The 23,268-nt window shown below is 45.0% G+C and overlaps 1 long non-coding RNA gene and 1 other non-coding gene across 2 annotated transcripts; one reads left to right on the plus strand and one right to left on the minus strand.

Annotated features, from left to right (window-relative positions):
* The first annotated feature begins 1,581 nt into the window (after nucleotides 1–1,581).
* On the plus strand, nucleotides 1,582–1,654 carry TRNAS-UGA (transfer RNA serine (anticodon UGA)). Its single transcript has one exon. It is a non-coding gene; the product is annotated as a tRNA-Ser (tRNA).
* A 4,474-nt stretch (nucleotides 1,655–6,128) lies between these two features.
* Nucleotides 6,129–14,208, minus strand: LOC139051733 (uncharacterized). The gene is made up of 3 exons (XR_011509512.1): nucleotides 13,908–14,208; nucleotides 12,289–12,425; nucleotides 6,129–7,166 (listed from the first exon to the last, which is right to left on the minus strand). It is a non-coding gene; the product is annotated as an uncharacterized lncRNA (long non-coding RNA).
* Between the last annotated feature and the right edge of the window lie 9,060 nt (nucleotides 14,209–23,268).

A 23,268-nucleotide genomic window follows, 5' to 3' on the forward strand; every position in this document is an offset into this window, starting at 1 on the left:
CCATGTGTAAGTGACGCCGCGCAATGGCGAAAGAAGGCGAAGTATCTCAATATTGTTTTAAACCACGCGATGACGAGATATTCGAGCAGCAGCGCGCGGACTCGCACAAGTAAGAATGAAGGAAATGCTCGCCGTGCGCTTGTTGCAAGCACTTTCCCTCTCGCCCGTTGAGACGATGTCATCATCATCATCATCAGCCTGGTTACGCCCACTGCAGGGCAAAGGCCTCTCCCATATTTCTCCAACTACCCCGGTATTGTACTAATTGTGGCCATGCCGTCCCTGCAAATTTCTTAATCTCATCCGCCCACCTAACTTCCTGCCGTCCCCTGCTACGCTTCCCTTCCCTTGGAATCCAGTCCGTAACCCTTAATGACCATCGGTTATCTTTCCTCCTCATTACATGTCCTGCCCATGCCCATTTCTTTTTCTTGATTTCAACTAAGATGTCATTAACTCGCGTTTGTTCCCTCACCCAATCTGCTCTTTTCTTATCCCGTAACGTTACACCTATCATTCTTCTTTCCATAGCTCGTTGCGTCGTCCTCAATTTGAGTAGAACCCTTTTCGTAAGCCTCCAGGTTTCTGCCCCGTAGGTGAGTACTGGTAAGACACAGCTATTGTACACTTTTCTTTTGAGGGATAACGGCAACCTGCTGTTCATGATGTGAGAATGCCTGCCAAACGCACCCCAGCCCATTCTTATTCTTCTGATTATTTCCGTCTCATGATCCGGATCCGCAGTCACTACCTGCCCTAAGTAGATGTATTCCCTTACGACTTCCAGTGCCTCGCTGCCTATTGTAAACTGCTGTTCTCTTCCGAGACTGTTAAACATTACTTTAGTTTTCTGCAGATTAATTTTTAGACCCACTCTTCTGCTTTGCCTCTCCATGTCAGTGAGCATGCATTGCAGTTGGTCCCCTGAGTTACTAAGCGAGGCAATATCATCAGCGAATCGCAAGTTACTAATGTATTCTCCATTAACTTTTATCCGCATTTCTTCCCAATCCAGGTCTCTGAATACCTCCTGTAAACACGCTGTGAATAGCATTGGAGAGATCGTATCTCCCTGCCTGACGCCTTTCTTTATTGGGATTTTGTTGCTTTCTTTATGGAGGACTACGGTGGCTGTGGAGCCGCTATAGATATTTTTCAGTATTTTTACATACGGCTCGTCTACACCCTGATTCCGTAATGCCTCCATGACTGCTGAGGTTTCGACAGAATCAAATGCTTTCTCGTAATCAATGAAAGCTATAAATAAGGGTTGGTTGTATTCCGCACATTTCTCTATCACCTGATTGATAGTGTGAATATGATCTATTGTTGAGTAGCCTTTACGGAATCCTGCCTGGTCCTTTGCTTGACAGAAGTCTAAGGTGTTCCTGATTCTATTTGCGATTACCTTAGTAAATAGTTTGTAGGCAACGGACAGTAAGCTGAGCGGTCTATAATTTTTCAAGTCTTTGGCGTCCCTTTTCTTATGGATTAGGATTATGTTAGCGTTTTATGTTATGTTATGTTATGTTATGTTATGTTATGTTTTATGTTATGATTATGTTAGTGTTAGCGCGAAGCGCCGTGGTAGCTCAATTGGTAGAGCATCGCACGTGAAATGCGAAGGTTGTGGGTTCGGTTCCCACCTGCGGCAAGTTGTTTTTTCATCCACTTCAATTTCCATTTATTCTTCGTTTCTTTATTTCATTTATTAAGCACAATTTCCCCTATGTTGTTCTTGGTGTCAATGTTTGTGGGCCTATGATATGACTCTTCGATGATGTGTGTTATATTGCAATTGTGTTCCATAAGTAGTTCCTTGACTCATCGGCCTATCTGTCATCTTGATACTTCCCACTTGAGTTTCGCAACAATGGCGAAACAACATATTTGGATCTGAAGTTATTCAGGTCTTGCGATAGCCCTTGCTCGGTGTACCTGTATACCACGTATCTATAGCAATAAACCACTTGGGTCCCTCCACTCTGTGTTGCCCAAGCTTGTCAAGCGTAGCATTTGTAAGTTGTGCTTGAACAAATCACTGAAAAACTCTGCTAGTAGAAAGTGACGAAAATTATCTAACAGAAATCGTGGCACATCACAGAAGCAGGCTACACGATCCATGCGCAAGTGCGGGTTGCTCAAAAACTTATTGAAGTGTTTCTGCGAAGGAAAATAGCAAGGCGTACACGAGCCACCTCACGAAAATCGAAGGGACGCCGCCACACGCGCAACATTTCTCGTTACTTGAAGAAGGTTGCGCAAAGTGGAATGCCAAAACTTGTTATTTCACCGTCTAGGCTGTGTGTGATGATTCAGCCAGAGTCTGCAACAAAGCACGACAGCTATAGATACTTATTTTTCAAAGAAGCCGCGATAGGATGGATGCTATCATTCTATCACGGAAAGATGCTGTGAGCGTCCCTTTTGAAAAGGGACGGTGGGTCACGCCACCAAGCTCTCGTTATTATTTTGTCTAATGTCCAACCGAACCTAAATAAATTATTGGGTTTTACGTGTCACAACCACTTTCTGATTATGAAGCATGCCGTAGTGGAGGAATACGGAAATTTTGACCAGCTGGGATTCTTTAACATGCACCTAAATCTAAGTAGACGGGTGTGTTCGCATTCCTCCCCCTTCGAAATGCAGCCGCCGTGGGCGCCCACCGAAATTCAGAAAAAAAAGAACACAAAGAATTCCCAGCACCAAACTTTCTAAACAAGTACTTCGAACTTTGTTTTTGAACGCCTTCGCTGTTTGTGGTTTCCTTGCTTTTCTGCCATCAATCTCTCTTGCGGACATGTTTACTTTCCCACAGCTATTGTTCAACCTAAGGGCTTCAAGAAGGCTAGTGGAGCCTAAGACATAACGAGAAGGCAGTGGCGCCATCTGCGAGTAGGCTTGTTTCGTCGCCGTTCTCGCTTGGGCGAACGCGTTGTATTGAATGCCAGATGTGCGCTCGGCGGTAGCTGCTGGCGGCTTTTTATGTACTGTAGCGCTGGATTAGTTCGGCGAGACGCCTTTCACGTTGAAAACGGTTGAGACGCAGTGGAGATATTCAACTCGATGTTGCCGCTGTTTCCGCCTCCGCTGCAAGAGGGGGATGGAGCACACAGCGTGATACCTGCTTGTTTCTTTGAACCTACAATCAGCCTCGGAGTTCAGTTGGGTAGTAAACATTCGTTTCACAGATATGTTCTTACTGCAGCAATCGTCATGTGCTTCACTAAGGCTGTGGCTCAGAGGCGATGAGAGGTCAAGAAACATACGTGACGATCGCAACAGCATGGCTGCCGTTCTGCGGAGCAATAAATATTGCTGTTTACTTGGAAGATCGTTCAAACTTGTTCTTCGAGCCACTGCACATCTACATCGTTACTTAGACGCAGCATTAGCCAACTAATAAAATTCTGTTTTCGAATGAAGGCTTGCAGTAGAGAGGCCGGTTTTCACACCTCATAGCTTTAACGATGCTAATGCATTGATTTTGGCGTTGCGCTGCTAAGCCCGAGGGCGAGATGGAATGTCGGCCGAGGCGGCCGCATTTCGATGGCGGCGAAATACAAGAATGCTACGGTGTCGTGCGCTGTGTGAAGGTTGAAACAACCCCCAGCTAGTCAAAATTCGTTGGGAGCCCCCCACTAAGACGTGACTCATATATATATTGTGGTCTTTGCTGCTAAAACCTACGAATTTATTAATATTCACCTTAGACAATCAATCTTTTTGCCACAAAACACTCCTCTTAAAATTTCGATATTTTCCGTTCCAAACGAAATATAATCGGGTCCGCACTACCCTGTCGGTTACGAATTACTGAAAAATTATCCAATGTTTCCCCTTTCCACCCAGTGGCCGAAGTAGTCTACCTGCCTCGCACACGCACTCTCGCTGTCTCGCACGTACACGCACTCTCTCTCCCTCGTACGCACACACAATATGCATGCAATACATCCATGTGCACACACGCACAGGCACATATTTGTTCGCGCGTGTGCATGCTGAAACACTAACACACACGTTAAGAGAGGGGGTTAACCGAGGGCCCGATTTTTATTAGTCATATCATAAGAAGCCAAAAAACACTGACACCAAGCACAACATAGGGGAAATTACTTGTGCTCAATAAATGAAAAAAAGAAACAATAAATTAATGGAAATCAAATTTACTGAATTTTATGTTTCCTAGTAGAACCGTGGGAGTGTTATCCAGCGCCACCACTCACAAACCTTGGCGGTGGATGTCGAACATGCTTTCTGCCGCAGGCGTCACCAGAACGTGAACTTTTTGGGTGAAGGCAACCGGTCAATAAACCCAAACATGCTATCTGAAGGCATCAAAGTTGCCGGATTCGAGACCCTCGTTATGTAATAAATGAGAAGATAGGGAGTTAACCGAGGGGCCCGAATATTATTTGTCCTATCATAAAAGGCCAACAAACAGACACCAAGGATAACACAGGAGAAATTACTTGTGCTTAAAAGTGAAATAAAGAAACGATAAATTAATGGAAATGAAAGTGCATGCGAAAGTTGTGGAGTCGTTCCCCACCTGGGAAAAGTTGTTTTTTCTCCGACGTTCATTGCCATTAACTTATCGTTTCTTTATTTCATTTATTAAGCACAAGAAATTTCCCCTGTGTTGTCCTTGGTGTCACAGCTTGTTGGCTTCTTATGATATGACACATGTTGGCACATGTACACGTTCACACGCGCCCACGCGTACACGCGTACGCATATGCAGGCATGCACACACATCGGGAATGCTCAGAATGCTCACACACGCATACACACACTCGCGCGCATGCGCTCGTACAACCATACTTAAGCATGCTCAAGGCGTGCACAAGCATAATCACTCTACACTCTAAAAATTTTAACACCCTTAAGGGCGTAAATGACTTGTCCCATGGGTGACACCCTTTTTGGGTGTATTGCTACACCTCAAGCAAAGGGTGCAAATTAACACCCTACAAGAGAAGGGGTGTTAATATGACGTCACCTCGCCTATGGGTGTAAAGCTAACAACACCCTTTCTATATGGGGTGTAACAGAGACACCACCCTTTCAATATGGGTGTAGCATGGACAACACGCTTCCAAAAGGGTGTTATCCCTGCAAGTATTTTAGCGTTCACTACAGCCATGTAGTTAATGGGCAGACTAGCTGTTGTGAATGCTGCCTAGCCTTAGCTACGGTACTACCTTGTTCAGTATGAGCCAGAATCTGTGAGGCGTCGTCATATTGCGCTTCTGGTCCGTCATGTGGTAGCATAACGTGCGACCCTTTCAGGCAAACAATTGAAGGTTTCACCATTGCAGCAAGGCACACAGGCCATGCTTTTCGTAATCTTCCTCTGCAGTGATAGTACACTGCCGGTCAGATGCAGAGCGCAATAACAATGCGCGCTGCACTAAGGACACAGGATCTCCCGCACCTTGGTGCACCAGTACTTATAATCCCGTGGAAACAGCACACAGCCAAAAGCATAGTTACATGCATTTCAGAAATAATTAAAAACCTCCACTTTTCTTGGTCAAACATTTTCGCAACACCAGCTCGACCAGGAGGGAAAGACACCACAGCTCGTTGCTGTAGCTCATATTGAATGCAATAGAGCACAAGCAATGCATGGATTGGCGACGGTAACAAGTACAGTACTACAGAAGCATATGTTTGCCTGTCAAACAGTTTTTTGCCGTTTTAAGCACACATTTTACACCTCTATTCATCAAAGTTGTCATTTATCGCCACGGGATGCTTCTACTACTACTTTGACACATGACTTAAAGGTAGCACTCAAAGCCAAAGAACAAAGTGCTTCCACGTCGAATCATGTTTCAGCATTTACGAACAAAACAGCATGTGTAGCTGTCCTTGCTGTTCAATATATAAGCATGCACTATTTCCTGAAATATACGTATGCTCCATTTACTGAAAGATACCTGCTTATACCCAATAACTTAGTTTATTTTTTACCATGTGCTTGCATTGAATATTGCAAAGGCATTGTAAGTTAAGCTACCAGAACAACAATCAGCTAGTCTAAGGTTACGTAATTGAACAACATCATTGTAAAATTTGTGACGAAATGTCAGAAGTATTTATTTCATTCAAGAGAAATGGTTACATAATAATGTTTGCACATTTTAAAAGTAAAAAGGAAGATGAGTAAAACCATACCAATACAATGACATAAGCACCGAATAATGGCACAGGCTTGCTCAATTAAATTTTAAGCAGAACAGTTTTTTTAAATAACCTCACTACTAAATATCACGTTTTCATTCGAAAAGCACTGCATCTTATTATAAAGCACAAAAATAACCGGTCACATAAGTAAGAACAAGTCTGAGTGTGTCTTTAACACAAGGATAAAAAGTTGGGCGAGTTGGTACAGTAACATGATCTTGGATTGTAGCGCGAAGTGGCATGGACACAGACTAGAAGCAGACAGGATGAGCGCTAACTCTCAACTAAATTTTTGCAAGCTAGTCTCTTATCAAGTATACCTGTAGGCATTGCGACCATTGTGCTCCCAAGATGCATGAGGCATTAGTCATTGCAGAGTTGTAAGGACATGACAATCCTAGGATGATTATGTTCTTGAGGCTTTTTTTCCCCACTTTCCATCTTTTGAAACGTGTATACTTTAGTCATGAATACAAAAATGCTACAACTGGCATGTGATAAGTTTTGCATCTTATTTCCTAGCAGCTCATTGAACCAAGCCACAATGACAAATTTAAATGCTGTTACCTCATCAGACATTCAAATTTCTTAAACACAAACAAAACCAGATAGGCATTAGAGTGAGCATCACTTAAATACATTACACCGGTTTAAAGTTATTGCGCCACTTTGTGCCAGGTAAAAACGTTAGAAACATCAAAAATGTTAAGATTCTACGGCCAACCGTGAAAACTAAATAAAAAAAATCATTAAGCTTTCTTAAACGGGTACAGGAGCTTTACAACTAGCCGTCTTGGTGATGGACACGCAGATAGATGGGCAGCCATTCCACTGAGACGAGAATGTTGAGGGCTTCGCATGGAAGACTGTGAGACACTGCAGAGTAGTTCTTGGTCCACATGAAGGAGGTTGCTTGCATACACGTCTGGGCCACCATACTGAATGCATGGTGTTACCGGAGCTTTTTCCCCCTGCATTGTGGTAAAAAAGCATGGTTAAGTTTATACGATATTTAATATGCAAAAAAAAAGAGGCGAGACATGCAGACTGGACACGAGAGTAGAGAAGTGAACACGAACGCGAAAAACATGAAAAATTTCATTAAATCGTTTTATTAGATAAAATTTTTATACTGTGTGTCATTCATTATGAGGGTTCATAACCGCAACACATTTAATATATAAGCAGGTAGAATTATCAGCTTGGTCAGTTTGTACAAGCTCGTTTGAGGCAAGAAATCGAGTTTCACAAACACAACCTCAACATTCTTGATTGAAAAAGGAACACTTCACATGACATGCAGTCCTGTGAGTGGAAATTGCACAGTTCAAGAAAAACAAATTAAAACTCACAGACCGATCCTGAAAAAGGAATAAGCACCTGCTACTGCAAAAAGCGAATTAATTGATAGGTTTTAGTAGCACAAGGGCATCTTTGGCCAATTAGCGCCAAGCCTATACTGCAAAAAATAAACTTAGTGCATCTTTACAAAGCAAATATATAAAGATGACTAATGCCTCTCTGCACTACAGTTGCTTTGCTCTAGCGTGAAGTCATTTTAATGCATGCACACGTACATACACATGCTACACCCAAGTGTAACAGCTGCAGAATTAAAATTGGGCATCAACAAAGTCGAAACATTTAACCATTGATCCCAAGCTGTACTAGTGACTGGAGGTAGTACCAATATCGCCAATGACGAGTTGCACTCTTTCTGCCCGATGTTATACTGCTCGTATTGTCAAAGATGAGTTACAGTCGGCATTGAGGGAAAGCTGCCCTCAAGAGCAGCTCTTATTTTTGTGTTATTTCTAACCAGAGACCAATGAAGTAATATATTTTTAGAATGAGAATGACGCCGAAAAATTGAGTACGTAAAACATTTGGTGCATTTCTCCGGAATTAACTTGGGGGTTAATGGCTAAAGCGGCAATCCAGACACTAGAACAAGTTTTGACATGTTTGTTACCAGTGAATGCTAGAAAATATGTTGGCATTCTGTAGTTTTGTCCAACAATGCAAAAGGGATTCTTAATAACTGATGAAATAAATGGAAAAGTATCATGAAGTATATTTCGTGAATGTAACGCAGAATCACTCAACTTCTGTTACTATTAATCTCCACTAGATTAACCTGCACTTTCTGAACTAGTTCAGGAGGTGCTGAATTTCACTCCTCATTCCACCAGTTCAACGTGGCAGCACCTGCACGTTGTGATTCGTTTTACTTAGTGCAGGCTTTGTACAGGGCGAGTTCACAGCATTCCCTGCACTTGGCCGAAAGGTAGTGCATGTTTACGCAGCAGGTGTGGTGCTGCTTCTGCACGAGTGAGGCGCAGAAATCAGAGTTTCATACAATAATTACTAGAGGGAACTCTGACGTTAGTGTCCACAGGAGATCAAACAAGAACGGCTGTAGCAGCATGGAAATTATGGGAAGTACATGGATTTGCCTAAACTTCATCTGTTTGGCTTCAAACGGCTTTGTGACTTTGTAAACTAGTCATTCTCAACAATATACTGTGTAATAAATAAATAAACATGAAAATCGTCCGACGACAGGATTCAGACAGAGGAACTCTAGAACAGAAGTGTGATATTGAAACCATTAAGCCACGGAGGCATGTAACGACAAGCGAGTGCAACGCCCTGATGAATTTATCGCGGGCATACCAGTGCCTTGAGACGCTTGGCGCCCTTCGATTTGGCTACCTGGACAAGCTCAATCGTTGCAATTAATAGCGATTGTGCGTGTTGACGCCGTCTTCTGCACTTCGAAGAGTATAGACTGCGCTGAAATTTACGGCAATGAGATTTATATAGCGTATAATATACGAAGCCACAAGAACGTCTGAATTCACAAGCACGATTATCCGACAAATCCATGTGCTTCCCATCATTCCCATGGTAGTACGACTGCAGCGCCAGAGTTCCCTCTAGTAATTACTGTAAGAAACTCTATGGCAGAAATAACCGAAGTGCCTCGCATTTTGTTCTGGAGTAATAAACTAAGTTTTGCTGGTCCCATAAATCTTACTGGTCATTAATTCCAAGTTTTAGTGCAGTCACATGTCTAGTAACCAATTGTGGTATTTTGCATAAACATTGCAAAGCCAACTGTGGTGAATGTTCACCCTGGTAAATTGTTTATGATGGAGTAGCATAGACTACTGAAGCAATCTCTGGAAGGCAAGTCAAGTAATTTTCTTATTAGCAGCCTCTAAACAGCATTCGAGCTTATGACACATGCACCTCAGATATGCAAATATTTCCTTGACTCAGCAAGAAGCGATGCTTCATGTTCCACGAGGCTACCTCTATCAAAGCAGTATTGGTGCTCTCTAAAAACAATTCCAATGCATATTATCCAAATATTTTTCAGGGGCAACAGTTATGCCTGAAATCATGCTAGATTAGTTTTTTTAAACACATGCTCAGATCATGTTAGAAGTGCTTCTTAAAATCCTCCTATTTATTAGACTAGTCATATATCTGTACACAAAGGCTACTAATTAGGTCCCATGCTATATCATCTTAACAAAAACTTCACTTAATAATACACATGCTATGATAAGATTTGAGACCACATTGAGATACTGAACAAGGTGAATTCATTATTTTTAAAATGAAGCTCCTGTTCTTCCAAAGGAGAAGAAAGGATACTGAGGGTCAAAATTTTTCTGAATCACAGCTGGAAGATGCCAGGGAAGGCACGTGGAAACTTATTTGTAATTTTCTATTTAAATGTAGAAATGATAAAGGGAAATGAAAATGGTTAAAAGAAACAACCAGGCATGGGGGGAGAACGAACCTACAGCCTTTGCATTAGGCATGCGATGCACTAACCACTGTGCCACCGAGGCAGCATTCAACCGTCCACAATGGCCCCTAAGATTGTCGACGCTCGAACACGGCAGTAGTACCACAGTGGTTAGTATATCACATGTGTAATGTGAAGGTTATGGGTCCGTTCTCCAACCACAGGTGGATATCTTTTAATCCACTTTCACTTACCCAGAATTTATCATTTCTATACTTCATATAAAAAAACTTAACACATGTTCCTGTATGCTTTCCTTGGCCTCATTATCTGCTGGCTTCTTCCAGTTCTGTTACTTCCAACACTTATACATATTCTAATCTGGTAAGTAAACAGTTCTGCATGATGCTGGAATACAATATAAACATTATTGCATGGCAGTGTTATGTAGAATGCCTTACATTGCCCAGGCAAGGTGTATTTATGTCAATCTGAAAAAAAAAAACAATTTCCACTCTAGGCAGAAATGCTGTGTACTGCTGTGTGCAACAGGGTTTAACGAAAACAACTTGTTCAGAAATAAAGCCACCAAACAACGAGGAAACATGAAAACTAGATGAAAATTTGTGCAGTTGCATGTTAAAAATTTAGCACAGCAACAGATAAAGACATAATGAAGGAAGCGCGAGGATGGTTTATTTTGGACACACGAGGCAATATACTTGAAAGATGCATATGAGCTTACACGTGGAGAAATATTGTTTATGTAGTAGCTAAACTACGAACAGGCCTAGAACACACTGATACAAGGTGTCGAGCATGTCAATCTTATTATGCCCTTAAGTCAAAGAAACATGGCTGTTTGTCATGATTCACTACACATGGCTGGCTTACACAACTTAGCCACTTCTATATATGCCTTGTATTTACCAGGTGGTCTGTATAACACATGCAAGCTTTAAATATGTACAACTGCAACGTAGCTGGACAGCACCAAGGTAATGTCGTTTGCCATCGTTTTGAGGAAGTGAAACCAATTCTTGCATTTTTCGTAATTAGGTAATTAGTTAACAACGATTACTTAACTGCTCAAATATTATATTCAAAGCAAAAGTGTCAGTGCGAAAATTGTAGAGCACCCTGAAAAATTCCCAATCCAGCTTTCTACTGCTCAATAGGTGCAACAAATGTTTCTTTCAAGCTTGAAAGAAGCCAGTGAACACATGCAAGTGCCGTGCAACTAACCGCTCGTGCACCTGAACACCATTTGGCTCCTCCTTTCATGCTTGAAAAAAAACTTTTTGAAAAGAATATTTTAGAAATTGATTAATTATTGACTATGTTTTAGGCAAAATGCATGAAATAGTGTGACTGCCACCTCCATTTTCGGCGACATGAATTGACTCCATTTTCATGTCCAAATCCAGCTATACATGGTGCGTGTTTTGAGCTGGTTCTGTAATTTAGGCTGGTTTTGACTAATTGAAGCTTCGCACTTTAATAATGGAGTCAGGTTAAAAAGAAATTGGTACATAAACAGTCGCTGTCAGTACTCCATACTCCTTTCACTTAGTGCAAAGTGCTTGTGAGCCAAGAAGTTGGTAGTTCTAAGCAGTATTTCTCATTTTGACCTAGTGTTATAGCCCACTTACTATGATGCCATGCTGCTCAGTCATGCTGGTCCCAGCTTCAATCTAGGCCATGACAGCTGCCCTCCAATGAGGGTAAAATGCAATAACGCTTATGCACTTACATTCAGGTGTACATTAAAGGCCAGGTTCCCAAAACTTCAGGCTGTGACTTTGGTATGTAAAAGCCCATAATTTAATTTTAATATCTAAAGGTGCTTTATTAGGAGCAGGGGCATCATTTTGAGCTTTTACTGCACTGCCATGGCACCAAGAAGCTCTAAGTAAATAAAACAATTTCATGGACAATATACATATCTTGCAAACATTTACAAACACTTCTCTGCATGCACCTCTGTTGCTGTTATATTTAGATCCGTATGCCAAGGCGGGTTATGATGTTAGAACTTGTTTCAAACTAGTTTTTTTAGCGCTTTAAAGTTGTTGGTTACCTTGCATCTCATTGTGTGTCGAACGCACATTTCAGTGCATCAATTTCTTCAGAAAGTGAACTCCTCTTTATTTATTTGTGCATGCAAAAAGGGTTCAGAAGAACTGCTTTCTGAAGGTCTGTATAAGAACAAAAAACAATTCTATGTAGGCTGCACAAAGAGAAAGGATTGGTTTGTAAATATGTTATTTAGTTCTTAAAAAAAAGAGGCAGCTGTCAGTATTCTGTTCCAAAGTAAAAATTGGCGCTACCTGGCTCTGCTTCAGTTTCCGATGTTGATGGTCCATTCGGGGGCGCTCAACTGATAGGCTGCACTTTGGCGATGTCGGGTGTGCTGTCACCAGGCCCAAGGTCGATCGACAGCCTCACCAAAAGTCGAGTCCAAACGCTATAAAAGAAATATCTCATCATTTTGCTATCAGTTTTGTCATCTTGCGTGTTTCACACACGGCCGTCAGTGGAATATTTCGTCACTTGGATACTGAAAGAAATTCAAGCATTTTCTGGCAGCCAAGCTGATGATGATGATGTGTGGTGTTTTATGGCGCAAGGGCCACGTTTGGCCAAAGAGGGCCATGACAAGTGGTAATGTTGACGATATATTATGGAAGATGTAACTTGGCTGTAAACTGGCCTAAAAATTGTCGCTGTAAAGTGCGTAAAATCTACGTGCTATAAAATTATGGCGATGACTAATGACAAATAGTATGAACATTAAAATCCATCGTGGAAGAATGATGCAAAATAGAAAATATACAGGATGGTAAAATTACTTGGAGCACTGCTGCCTCGCCAGAGCCCTTGAAACACAAGGGCCAAGAGGCATGTGCTATACGAAAGAGCTATCACAGCAGCATCCTCTGAAGAGAGGACGGCAGCCAAGCTGAATACACAGTAAATGGAGAACACTAAAGAGCAAATGCAGTTGTCACATTAGATTGATCAAGTACAGCAGAAATGGAAAATAAATCAGTGATACTCTGTTGGCTTTGAATGCAAGAAACGTAAAAACAGGAACTTGCAGCCACGCCACATTGAATTTCCCGCGTTTGCTACACCTCACAAGTTTGGCATCGTCCGGTACTCGGGGATAGTAACCGCTTAAAATCAAGATGAACGAGCGTCGGCATAAATTAACAGGATACTTAACCAGGCAATATTGGCGCATAAAACAACTCACGTAGCGAAGCTACTGTCAATTACCCGATGACGCATCTGCGGGCGAATTCAAAAAGGAAAGAGTTTCACTTGTTTCACGCCTACTAAGCTAAGACAGAATTCGAGTTTCTTACTAAACTATACTGGATATTTACGCTCAGAATAAAACGCTGGAAATTTTGTTACGTCACATTGCATACGTATGAAAGTGAGGAAATTGCTTTTGTTGTATTCTGCCCAGACGGCATGCAGCAGCTACCTCTCATGCAACAAAAGCATGAAAGTGGTACTCGTGACACCGAAAACAAGCATATACAGCGCCAACGTTACGCCCCTTGGAGTTGGAACTAAGCACGATAAAGCCAGTTAGTTTTCTAGCTTTTATAACGCCATGAACACGACCAAACATCGAGCGAAACAACTCTCTGCTCTCGAAAATTATTACCGCTTCCATTTATATACTTACCGCTGCCACAAGCAAAAGTCAATGGGCTAGCTGTCCACAAGCCGCAGATTAGACTGACAGCAACATATTACGGTAACGTAAAACAATTTCCACGCTAACTTAGCAGCCGCGGTGTGCTCTAAATGCCAAAGTTCTCGTTTGCCGCTCGAAATTCACACCATGATGACGGGCACTGCATCTTTCACATGAAATATTGCACGCTTTGCGCCGGAGCTCAATAGGAGGGCGAAACGCATTTGCACGTACGTGAAATCCGCATGCCGGAAAGCCGTTGACGCTTCCGAGACAGGGCGCACAGCCATACACCCGTACGGCGGCTTGACTTGGACGTGAGGCACTTCTACCAAACATTTCACATGCGACATGCTTCACAACGATTGCGCGAACACCAAAAAATGACGCAGGCCGCATTGCGACGCCGAGCAGACGTGCATCCACCGATGAGCTGCGTGCGCGGATTGCAGAGAACAAAGCCATACAAAACGTTAGGCGCGAGAAGATGGCGGCTCTCGTTGCGAAGACGAAGCGAACGAAGCAATGACGCGCGAATGAATGTTGCCAACTGTTGGTTCCGCGTTATGCCGGCTGCGGTGGCTTTAGTGGCGTGTGTTGCGGCTGTCTAATTGTTTATTTCTTTTTCCCAAACAGTATAATTAAGATCAGTTATTTGTTTGAATTTTTAACTGTGTCATTTGGCATTATCTTTGTCTTTTTATGCTATTAAGCGGCCAATTAGGGCCTCCCAGGTTCGCGCGCGCCAGCTGCGCGCGCAAATCTTAGAGGCCATAAGACAACTCGTTAGGAGATGCCGTTCTTGTCGTTAACGTTTCATCATCGTTTCTTCAACTGAGATAGGTAGTGTCCCTTTTCCCGGGGTTGGGAGGGGGCGATCAAGACGGCATCGCTCCGCGGGGCGCCGAGGAGTGGGTTGGTGTTGGTTCTAATCGCGAAATTCGCGAACCTGCGATTTTTTTTATAACGTAAGCATTTCTATACTTCTCCAACAAGAAAAAACATCCGTCCGTCAGTCCGTACCACACGATACGCTTCAAAATAGAACCCGCAACAGCGAGTGAATTCACCTTCGTGCTAGCTCTCGCTTCAACGCGACCGAAGCGGCGAGAACACTGCGCTCACGAAGCTCTCAGCTCATGCCGCACTATGCGCTTTTCGCAGAACACTTTCAACATAGGTGTACGCGCGTCTGTTTTCAAAGCGAAGTAAACGGTGCGAACACAGCGCGGGAAGGTTTCAGCAGTGGGCACACACTGTCCACAATGCAGTTCGCTTTCAAGATACGGTTCGCGCGGCCGTGCCACAAGCAGCCGCCGCCGGAGAACGGTTGATAATGTTTCGGCGCGGATGAGGAGGGCTAAAGAGCGATAACAGCTCAAAACGAACGGAACGTCACCAGCGCGCCTGGCCCCGCCACCTGCAGTACTTTGCTTGCGCCGCCGACCAGAGCAGCTCGTGTCGCCGCAGCGCTGTCGCTTATACTTGTCGGCTCAAGTCTCATAACATTGATAACGACATGGACTGCGTGTAGATGAGGAAGAGTCACAATGCTTACGCACACTTAGACAAATCCGAGAGGAGTTCCGGTGTGATTTTTTTTTTACCGGAAATGTACAGTCAGCGGTGGGACCCAGAGTTGACAATGCCTGTAAGAGGGGTGCCAAGCTTTTCTTTTTTTTTTGCGAGAGTCTTGCCCAGCTCCCAAAGATCTGCTCAAGCTAAGACTTGCTGATGGCTGTATGGGTTTTTTTTATTGTCGCATGCCCTCGAACCGCCACAGATCCTACAGTGTAATGGCATTAGAGCAGTATTCACGTGCAAAGGGAAATGCAGCCGGTAATTGGGCTGCCTAAGGTTTGCGGCCCGGCGGCAGCTGCCCTCCCGTCCCCCGTTTCCGTTGACAAGTTACAGGGAGGGGTCTAGAGCAATCTTACACCCTCTCCCGACAGTGGCGTAACCAGAAAATTTTTTCGTGTGAGGGGGGGGGGGGGGAGTCCCAATTGGCCGTGGAGGGGGAAGGAGCGGGGCCATTGCCATAGCAGCAAAAATTTTACTGTTTGTGAGCGTTACAAGTGCCCGGCGTGCCCCACTTGGCTACGCCGCTACTAGCCCCCCTCCCTCCCCCCCGCGCAATCGACGCAAATCGAGCTATTAGAACGTGCATGACACGCATGCATGACATAACATGAATGACATGCCGCGAAGCTAGCATGGATCTCGTCACGTCATCATCATCATCAGCTTATTCTGACGTCCATCGCAGGACGAAAGCTTCTCCAACGATCTCCAATACCCCTGTCTTGTGCTAACTGGTTCCACGTGTCTTCAAGTTTCCCAATTCCATCACGTCCACATTATTCTCTGCCGTCCTCGACTGTGCTTCCCTTCCCTTAGCACCCATTCTGCAACTCCAATAGACCAGCAGTTCTCTCCCTTACGCATTGCAATGTCTGCCCAGCACGACTTCTTCCTCATAATGTCAACCAGAATGTCAGCTATCCCCGTTCGCTCTCTAATCCACATCGCTGTCTTCCAGTCTATTATCATCATGCCTAATAATTTTCATTGCATCGCTCGTTGCGCGGTCCTCAACGTCTTCCAAAGCTTCTTTGGTAACTTCCAAGTTTCGGCCCCCATACGTTACTAACGGTAGAAAGCAATGGTTAGCAGTAAGCTCCCTGGTCATGATTTAGTAATGCCTGCCGTAAGCTCTCCAGCTAATATTTTATTTTTGTTAATTTCCTTGATCAGAGGCCCCTGCGACTAATTAAGCTCAATAAACGTATTTCTGCGCAGGTTCTAGAGGCTGACTGCCGACCATGACATTCGTTCTCTCGCCACGCTGCGGAACATTACTTTTCTCTTCTGCATATTAACTCTCAGTCAGACTTACACTTTCTTCGACATGTTCCTCAAACGTTTGTTGCAAATAGTCTGCAGTGTTGCTGAGTATGCCAATGTCATCTACAAACCGTAAGTTGGTGAGCTATTTACCGTTAGCCCTCACTTCTAACCATTCCTAGTCTAACCGGTTGCACACCTTTAAGCATTGATTGATAGCATTGTAAATATTTTGCTATTGATCATATGAAGCCTTTTGCAGATATCTGGCTATGCAAAGTCTGCGCGTTAGTGTCATCCGTTCGATATCAACATTCGTGGGAAACTTCGTTTTTGACCACTGTTCGGAGCCAGTGCGCTGCTGCCTAGGTGCCCCGATCTAATCATTCCAGCTACCTGATTCAAGCGCAGGTAGCGCGCGTTTTATGTACAGCCAATATCAACGTCTTAACTGGCAATGTTCATTTATCATATACTGTAAGCTTGTTCACTTACTCCCTTATAATTAGGGTGTAAATTAGAAAGACTGGGGGTGTTCCAAGGGTGTTTTCTTGTTGAACGCCCTTTTGCGCTGAAAAAGGGTGTTTCAAGGGTGTTCACAAGGGGTGAAAAGATGAATACACCCGCATTACACCGATAAGGGTGTGAAAATTTTAAGAGTGTATACCGTCTCGGCGGCCCCTCAAGAACCTGTGCGTGCAAGCAGACTTCATGACACTCCCTCTACCGTTACCGTTTCAACGTCAACTGTAATAAATCGCTTTACGGTTTAAATTTGGCGTTTCTTCAAGTCAGTGCGCCCTCTGCCGGGAGGGTGCAAAACGATTTCATCCGGTCGTGCGACTTCACCGCCCCTCTCTGACCTGCTTTGACTGCTTTACCGCACCACCAATGTTCCGACTAAGTGCCCAAATGCATATGTTATTAGAAGGGTCTACCCTCTTGTTGTAGTCAGTTGAAACTTTTTCACCTTCGGCCGCTGTTCAGAAATATAAATTTGAAAAAAAAATTGCCCATTGAGTTACACTTGTGCGTTGCCGTGAAGTTCCGAAGGAGAATGTGCCACAATTCCTGGACATGGGCATTTCTTGAGCTCGCCAACTTCCTTTGTAGAGCACAGACAAACCTCGCAGAGGCAGCTTCCAACCTTTCGGCTGCAGGTCGCGGGCGAAAGTGGTAAAAGCCAAGGCACGCTGAGTTGAGATTACTCTTCGGTTCAAACGTGTGTTTCCAAATTGGATATTTATTCCACTTTAGCAGAAAACCGTTTTCCCTGAAAAAACAACGTAGAATGCAAGTTATTGTACAGTTAAGCAAAACGTTATACAAGACAATATATGATAAGGTAAGTATAGGCTGCTAAACGACCTTTCAGCAACCTTTCCAAACTTGGTGTTCTGAAAATATTATGGGCGCTTTGTAACAAACAGTTCTTCGTTGAAGTGCATACAACCACTTTCGTTCACGTTCGCATACAACCACTTTCGTTCACGGATGACTTCCGTTCACGGAAGCCCACCAAATTAGCCCTGAATATTGCGAAACAGAGCACTATAGCATTTGCTCTTGGCCGTGGCAACGAGTAATTAATTAACTTATGTTTCAAGAACGGCCTGCTATATCAAATTCCAGGTACATGACTCCGGAAATGCCAGTTCGGGTTGATTAGTATATCGTATCTCGCTTATACCATATGTCAGGATGGCATCCAGCCCCTTGCTGAAAGAATAACAACCGTAGCTAACTATGCTCTGTCAACCTGTATTAGGAAGCTACAGGTATTTTTAGAAATCCCGTCGCATTAGCGCGAGTTTGTCCGCAGCTTTGTATAAACTGCTGCTCTGCTCACAGGCTACTTCAGACGGGAGCTCAACTTCAATGGGAACCACTGAAGTACGCCGTCTTCCGGACCCTGAAGCACCAGCTGGGATATGTTCACGTTTTGTGCCATTTCAAAGAAGATTCAAAAACAGAAGCGCACAGGTCAGGCTGGTGTACGGGCAGTTTTGATTCAGCGTGAACCGGATGGACGTGAGCACGCCGTCGCCAACGGTAACCGGAAACTCGCGGACGTGTAGCGCCATTAGCACTTTTTAACGAACTGGGATGCGTGGCTGTCGATTGGAGTGTAGACGAGAGGTTACGTCACTACCTGTTTGACCAACGATCCACCGTTGTAACGGATAACTGCGCTTTTACATCAATGTTTGCTAAACAGCACCTCAAACAAGAGCTTGCATGATGGATCGTTGGCCTACACGATTATGTGTGACATTCGTCACCGTGCAGGAGTACAGAAACCAGGTTGCGGACGCTCTACCACAAAACCCACCTGAGGAAGGCTCCCCACAGTATCTAGATGACTGGATCATGCATGTTCTTCCAGCAAGAGGTTTCGAATGCACAGCGCGTCGACAAAGCTTTGGTGGAAGACGACGCTGTTCGCTCTGTTGTCACCTCAGCTCTGTAATTTTTGCATAGGTTTTGCTATTCATTAAGTGAGTTATTTATATCCTTGGAAGACGGCCGCATGTTTAAGGAGGTACTGTCCCTATGGGAAGGGTACGGCTGCTCCGGCGCCGGCATCTTTAAAAGGACAGCGCCATCCGAAGGAAGCCAGCGGGGCGGAGGCGGCCATGGCCTCGCAAGGTGTGGAGCTGCCAGACATCAGGGACGATAAGCAGTCCAGTGCGTCATCATCGGTCAGTGGGGACGACACAACTATCGTCGACCCTGACGAGGAAGTGGCTGATATGGCGGAAGTGGACAGCGACGGCTTCAAGGTGGTGAGTCATCGGAAGCAAAGAACGGTCGGAATCCCAGTGGTAGTTTTGCCAACAGGGAAAGGTGTTGATTTGAGAGAGCGGAACCCTATCAGGCTCTTTGAAGCCATTAAGGAACTGCTGGGATCTGCCCCGATTCGCAGCCGCTTCACATCGCAAGGCGCGCTTTATTTAGATGTCACAACGGAAGAGCAAGTTGACATTCTGCTCCGGTGCTCTCAGATTGGGGACATAAGAGTTAATGCCCGGCTGCCCCACTCCTACATGACTAACACATGTGTCATTAGGGGAGTACCAGTGTGGTATTCGGAAAGCGACCTTCTTGACTACTTGAAACCGCAAGGGGTTCTGCACGTGAAACGTCTCATGCGCCGGGTGGAGACTCAAGAAAAAGAATGGGCAGCGAAACCTACTAACTCTGTTGTGATAACGTTTGCTCCTAACACCGAGCGCCCCGAAAAAATTGACCTCGGTTTTACCAAGCATGCAGTCAAAGAATTCGTTGAACCTCCTCCCCGATGCTTTAGGTGCCAAGGCTTTGGGCATGTAGCTAAAGTTTGCATCAAAGATCAACGTTGCAAACGATGCGGTGGCGCCCACGATTACAAAGCCTGCAAGGCAGATTTTGCTTGCGCTAATTGTGGTGGTGACCATCCAGCGAGTTTTGGTGGCTGCCCCTTCCATGTAAGCGCCTTACACCGCCGAGTGTCCTTCATTAGTGGTCCCAAACCACAACCTACTGAGAAGCGGATACCTGGAAGTGACGAGTTCCCGGCGTTAGATTCGGAAGTTGAGTTCTCTGCGTTAGAGTTGGACGTTCGTAGCGTGGTAACCAGCAACGTCAGAGAGCGACCTGAGCCTAGCAAGACGGCAAAGTCCTCTGTGGGTGAGTCGGTTGATCGTTCTGCTGCAGCAAAAAGTGTCCAAGTTTCTCAGCGACCAGACTCGACAGCCAGACAGCCGGACAAGTTGCACAGCCAGACTCGACAACATGGAGGACATTCCCTCGCCTCAAAAGAGATGAAGACACCAGCTGAAGTGGCCAAGACTGGGTCCAAGTCCGCAACCTTTGTTGAAGTTGTGAGGCAGTGCGTACAGCAAAATAAGGAGCTCAAAAATCAGGAACTGTCCGACCTTCTGCGAGTTTTGTTTGAAGTCCTGCGTTCATATGTTCAAGTGATGCAGACTGGCACCCTGAAGAACTTTCTACAGCTCGTTCTTTCCTTTGAGCCCATGATTACCACCTTCGCAGCGACCTTCACCTTATAATATGGCTAGTCTTCTTCAACCTCGTGCAACAAAAAATCACCGAAAAGTGCCGTTTATTATGCAATGGAACTGCGCTGGAATTATAAGTCGATTAGCAGAACTTCAATTATTTCTGAAAGATACGTGTGTTCCAGTATTAGCCCTCTCGGAGGCTGGCCTACCAAGCGGGAGATCTTTAACTGGATATGTCGCCCATAAGAATTGCAGCATAAAATCATTTCCCGCGGGAAGCGCTGCCCTTTACATACGAAGAGAGATTCCTCATGTGGCTTTGAACGTCACCGATCTTTGCACCGGCAGTATTGAGATAGCGGCTGTGAGGATACGTCTTGGCTTCCGAACTCTTTCTATTGCATCCGTATAGGTGTCTCCGCGGAAGAAGGTAGCAATGGACTTGTTTCTGCAGCAGCTTTGTGACCGTTGCCCGGCGCCCCGAATTATCTGCGGGGACTTCAACGCCCATCACTCTCTCTGGGGTGACAGGAACACAGATCCCCGCGGACGCAAACTTGTAGAAGTTATCGATAGTTTGGACTTGTGCGTGGCCAATGACGGAAGTCCCACTTTCTTCCGGCCTCCAGCCTCAGCCACATCAATAGACCTAACCTTGCAATCATCTGACGTCCGCGTGAAGTGGTTAAATGCACCTGACCGCATGGGAAGTGATCGCTATCCAATTTTTGTGTTTACTGCCGACTTCCATTTGCGCGGCTCTAAAATTAGCCATGTTGTTAATTGGGACAAATACAGGGAGCAACTTGCATGTGTTTATGGTGATGTGATTGACAAAATAATTTCTGGTAAGATGGCTGCTACCACAGCGGTCAAGTTGCCTACTCATTTTCCGACTCCGGATTTAAAACTCAGGAACCTTTGCGCAGCGAGCAGAATGGCGGAGCGACAACTGATGCGGAAGAAGGACGACAGATCCTTGAAGACGACCTTCAATAGGCTTAACTCTGCCATTCGACGCCATACGAACAAGCTCTGTAGGTCGCAGTGGGCGTCCTTCTGCGCTAGCTTGACGGTTTTCTCACCGATGACGAGGATTTGGCGAGTCATTGGCAGTCTTGCTGGTGATTCTCGTCCTAGTAAACCTTTTGAAGCGCTTGCACTGAGCAAGCAGAAACCTCTCATGTGCTTGGCAGAGGAATTTGCAGATGCATTTGTCAGTGCAAGTTCAGGAATTCCTCCCTGCACTCCACCTGCAACATCTACGTCTGTGATGGACGCCCCGTTTACACTTCGAGAGCTACAGACAGCACTCAGCGGCCTGCGGCGTCGATGTGCACCAGGTCCTGACGGCATCACCAACCAGATGATGCAGAACCTACCTCTGGAACACCGAAAGATGCTTCTAAGCTATCTCAATCGAGTGTGGGAGACTGGCCGCGTTCCTCCTTCATGGAAAGTGGCTCGCGTTGTCCCAGTGCTGAAGCCCGGCAAAGAAATGACAGACTTGGCCTCGTATCGTCCTGTATCACTGACGTCGTGCGTGGCTAAGCTTATGGAGAAGCTGGCAAGTAAGCGTTTATCTTGGTGGCTCGAAGATAGAAGGGCTCTGCCAACATGCATGACTGGATTCCGAACAGGTTTAAGCGCGCAAGACAGCGTCTTGGACTTGATAAGCCATATTGAACATCATAGAGCTTTCGGCCTTTCAACACTAGTAATTTTCCTAGACGTATCAAAGGCTTATGATACCATCCTTCAGAGCTCAATACTAAACAGTTTGCAGGCCATGGGCGTACAGGGCTATCTTCTGCGCTTCATTCGCTCATTTATCAGTGATCGGAAAATTCAAGTGCAGGTAGGAAGTGCCACAAGCACCGAAAGGGTGGTATCGCGAGGTGTACCTCAAGGAAGTGTTCTTTCCCCAACGCTCTTTAACGTTGCAATGGCTGGTCTTCCCGCTGAAGTGCAAAAACATTGCAGGCATGTCCATATGTCGATATACGCGGACGACATCTGTCTTTGGTTAACCGGATATCAACACAAGCGTTTAGCTCTGATAGCTCGACAGGCATTACGGCATTACTTTCAGTTCAAAATTACCTTCAAGGTGTGGGGTTGACTCTCTCGGTGGAAAAATCTGGCTTCATAATGTTTCCAGGTAGAGGAAGAAGGTATGCGCGGCTGAAGATAGACCTTAATCAATCTTGTCTTCGACAATTTAAACACAAGCGCTTTTTGGGCGTCATTATCGACTACCGCCTACAGTGGCGACGAGCTGTGGACTCGGTTGTGACACGATATCTTCGCGTCTCAATGTAATCCGTAGAGTTGCAAGTGAGCAATGGGGAAATCACCCTTCTTCAATGATCAGGTTGCACGATGCACTCGTGACGAGTCGAATAATGTATCAGCTCCCTTTAATTTCCCCATCGATATCACAGCTGGAACGACTTGAGGTTCTGCACAGAAAGGGCCTAAGAAGGGCTCTTGGCGTTCCGCAGACTGCTCCTAACAATGCAGTACTTTATGAATCTCTATCGACACCTCTTAGCTTAGTCGCTTCACAAAGGTTATTGATGCAAATTGGCCGCCTCAAACAGACGGCAGCCGGCCGAGCCCTTCTACAGCGCCTTCGAAAGAGATCCGAGTCCCGAGCGTACTTGGCCCTTAATACTCTTGGTTACCTGGGTCTTGACGCTAGAGGTCGAACTAAGAGGTCGAAACCACCTTGGTCTTTCGCGAGC

This window comes from Dermacentor albipictus, unplaced genomic scaffold, assembly GCF_038994185.2.
Source record: "Dermacentor albipictus isolate Rhodes 1998 colony unplaced genomic scaffold, USDA_Dalb.pri_finalv2 scaffold_14, whole genome shotgun sequence".
Lineage (NCBI taxonomy): Eukaryota > Metazoa > Arthropoda > Arachnida > Ixodida > Ixodidae > Dermacentor > Dermacentor albipictus.